Genomic DNA, 3,617 nt, shown 5'->3' with positions numbered 1-3,617 from the left:
GTCTGACGCGCCATGTGGTCACCTCTGGGGCAGGCGGGGATCGAACTCATGCGGAAGTGGCTTTAGCTTCCCAGTGCTGTGCTTTAACCTGCTGCAACACCATGGAGGGCCTGTCTAAGTCTTTAATCCACTTTGAGTTGGTTTTTGAGCATGATGCAAGATAGTGATCTAGTTTCATTTTTTTTTGCATGTAGCTTCCCAGTTTTTCTATCATTTGTTGAACAAACATTCTTTGTTCCATTATAACTTCTTTGCTACTTTTTCAAAGATTAACTGTCCAAAAACTGTGGTTTTTCTGTTTGAATACATTGGTCTGCGTGTCCATTGTTTCAGTACCATGCCAGTTTGATCGTTATACTTTGTAGTATAATTTGAAGTCTGGGAATGTGATGCCTCCATTGCCTTGTTTTAGTCAGAAGAGTTGTGACTATTTGAGGTTTTTTTTTGTGGTTTCATATAAATCTCATCAATATTCTATTTCTTTGAAGAATGTAATTGAGATTTATATTGGAATAGCATTAAATTTGTAAATCGCTTTTGGTAGATAGCCATTTTCATGATGTTAATTCTTCCAATCCATGAGCAGGGGATGTCCTTCCATTTCTTTGTGTCTTGTATTTCTTTTAACAGTATTTTATAGTTTTCTTTGTATAGGTCTTTTACCTCTTTTGTTAGTTTATTCCCAAGTATTTGGATTTTTTGGTTTCAACTGTAAAGGGGATGGTTTTTATGATTTCCTTTTCTGATTGGTTGTATATAGAAAGGCTACTGACTTTTGTGTGTTGATTTTATATTCTGCTACTTTGCTATGCTGGTTAATTGTTTTGATTAGTATCTCTGTGGAGTTTTTATGGTTTTCCATGTAAATTATCATATCATGTGCAAATATAGTTTTACTTCTTTCCCTATTCAGACCCTTGTATGTCATTTTTCCTGTCTTATTGCTCTGACTAGGACTTCCAGTATTGAACAGCAGTATTGATAGTGGACATCCTTGTCTTGTTCCTGATCTCAAAGGAAAGGCTTTCAGTTTTTCTCCGTTGAGGATAATATTGGCTGTGGGTTTAGCATAGATGAGGTTTATCATATTGAGGTATGTACCTTCTATTCCAAAGATTTTGAGGGCCTTAATTGTAAATGGATGTTGAACTTTGTTGAATGCTTTCTGTGCATCTTTTGACATGATTTTATGTTTTTATTTTTCTGTCGGTTGATGTGATGGATTATGTTAATTGATTTTCAGATGTTGAACCATCCTTGTGCACTGGAATAAGACTTTGTTTTAGTGTATTATTCTTTCAAAGCATTCTTGGATTCTGCTGGCTAAGATTTTATTGAGGATTTTTACATCAGTGTTCATTAGAGAGATTGGTATGAAGTTTTCTTTTTTGTATTGCCTTTGTTAGGTTTTGGTATTAGTGTGATATTGACTTCATAGAATGTATTTGTTAGTTTTCCTTCTTTCTCGGTTTTTTGAATGAGTTTGTGCAGAAAAGGCACTAGTTCATTTATGAACCGTTTGGTAAAATTAATTTGTAAATCCATCTGGTCTTGGGCTTTTATTCTTGGGGAGTGTTTTAATTACTGCTTCAATTTCACTGCTTGTAATTGGCCTGTTTAGTTGTATTTCTTCTTTATCTAGCTTTGGATGGTTAGAGTTTTAAGAATTTGTCCATCTCTTCCAGATTGTTGAACTTAATTGCATATAGCTGTTCATAGTATTCTCTGATTATTCTTTTGATTCTGATGTATCTGTTGTGATTTCTTATCATTCAGTTATAATCCTGTTTACTTGTGCGTTCTCCTGTTTTTTTTTTTTTTTCTTTGTAAGCCAGGCTAAAGGTTTGTCTATTTTATTACTTCTTCAAAGAAACAACTTTTGGTTTCATTGATTTTTCTTTTATTGTTTTTCCTAACTTCTATTTCATTTATTTCTGCTTTGACTTTTATTTTTTGTTTTGTCTTCTACTAGCTTTTGGTTGTTTTGTTGCTCTTTGTCCAGTACTTTAACTGAGAGATTAGGTGGTTTCTTTGATTTGTTTCTTGTTTCTTGATATGAGCTTTTATTGCTATATATTTTCCTCTTATAACTACTTTTATGTGTCCCATAAGTTTTACAGAGTTGTGTCCATTCACTGTCATTCTTCTCAAGGTATTTTTTAATTTCTTCTTTGATCTGATTGGTCATCCAGTAGTGTGGGTCAATCTCCCCCAGGTAGGTGTATTTCTTACCTTCTTCACATGGTTTATTTCTAACTGATTTCTTCATGGTCAGACAAGACAGTTGGTATGATTTCAATCTTAGTATATCTATTGATATTTCTCTTGTGTCCCACTATGTGGTCAATCCTTGAGAATGATCCATGTGGTTTAGAGAAAAAAAAGTGTACTCAGATTTTGGGGGTGCAGTATTCTATAAATTTCTGTTAACCCATGAGGTTAGGTCCTTGTTTAGAGCATTAATGTCCTTGCTTATTTTTTGTCTTGTTGATCTGTCCATTGTTGAGAGTAGTGTATTGAAATGTCCATTACACATGTAATTTTTCTAATATAATGACAATTGTTGCCTGATATATTTTGCTGATCCTTCATTTGATGCATATATGTTGAATATTGTTATGTCTTCTTGCTGTATAATTTAATCATAATTTAGTGACCATGTGTGTCTCTTTTAACCTATTTGTTTGTTTGTTTGAAGTCTATTGTATCTTATATAAGTATAGCTTTTCCTGCCTTCTTTTTTTGCCCATTTGCTTGTAGGATTGTTTTCCATCCTTTTACTTTCAATATATTTGTATCTTTTGTAGTTTGATGTGTTTCCTGGAGACAACAGAAGGTTGGGTTCTGTTTTTTAATCCAGCCTGAAACTCTGTATCTGTATTTATTGGTGAATTTAAGCCATTTACATCATTTATATTTAGAGTTAATACATTAACACCTATGTTTACCTTTTGTTTTGTTTTGTTTTGTCTTTTTGTCCTTTTAATCCATGCTTTGACCTTTTCTTGTTCTTTTCCCTCTGTCTTCTTTGGCTTATGGGCTTCTTGTAGTATTTTTTTGGAGATGGGGTTTAGACGTGAAAAAATTGTGGAGTTTCTGTTTGTCTGAGCATGTCTTTACTCTCTCTTCATAGATGGAGAACTTCACAGGATAAAGTATTCTTCATTGGCTGATGTCTTGGAGTTTGTTGAATATGTCTCTCCACTCTCTTCTTGCTCATAGTGTTTCTTCGGAGAAGTCTGATGTCAGCCTGATTGGTTTTCCTTTATAGGTTATTTGTTTCTTCCTCTTGTCAATGCCATTATGTTTTCCTTGTCTTGGATTCTTGGGAGCTTTACTATTATGTGTCTTGATGTATTTATCCTTTCATTATGGTACTTTGGTGATCTTCTCATTTCTTGTATCGATTTTCATCTCCTCTTTCATACTTGGAAATTTCTCTTTAGTTATCTCTGAATTCCTCTGAATTCTCAATTCGTTGGCCTTTCTCCTCACCTTCTCGGAGACCTACAACTCTGATCTTTCCTTTCTTCATGGTGTCAGATAGCTCATTCTTCATTCCTTTTCTTTTTTACTTCTCTCTCTTTTTTCTGTTTTGGTTCTCTTTACTTCTGTGT

The sequence above is a fragment of the Condylura cristata genome, unplaced genomic scaffold (assembly GCF_000260355.1).
Source record: "Condylura cristata isolate star-nosed mole 26May11 unplaced genomic scaffold, ConCri1.0 scaffold00005, whole genome shotgun sequence".
Taxonomy (NCBI): domain Eukaryota; kingdom Metazoa; phylum Chordata; class Mammalia; order Eulipotyphla; family Talpidae; genus Condylura; species Condylura cristata.
Note: the sequence above shows the minus strand (reverse complement) of the source record.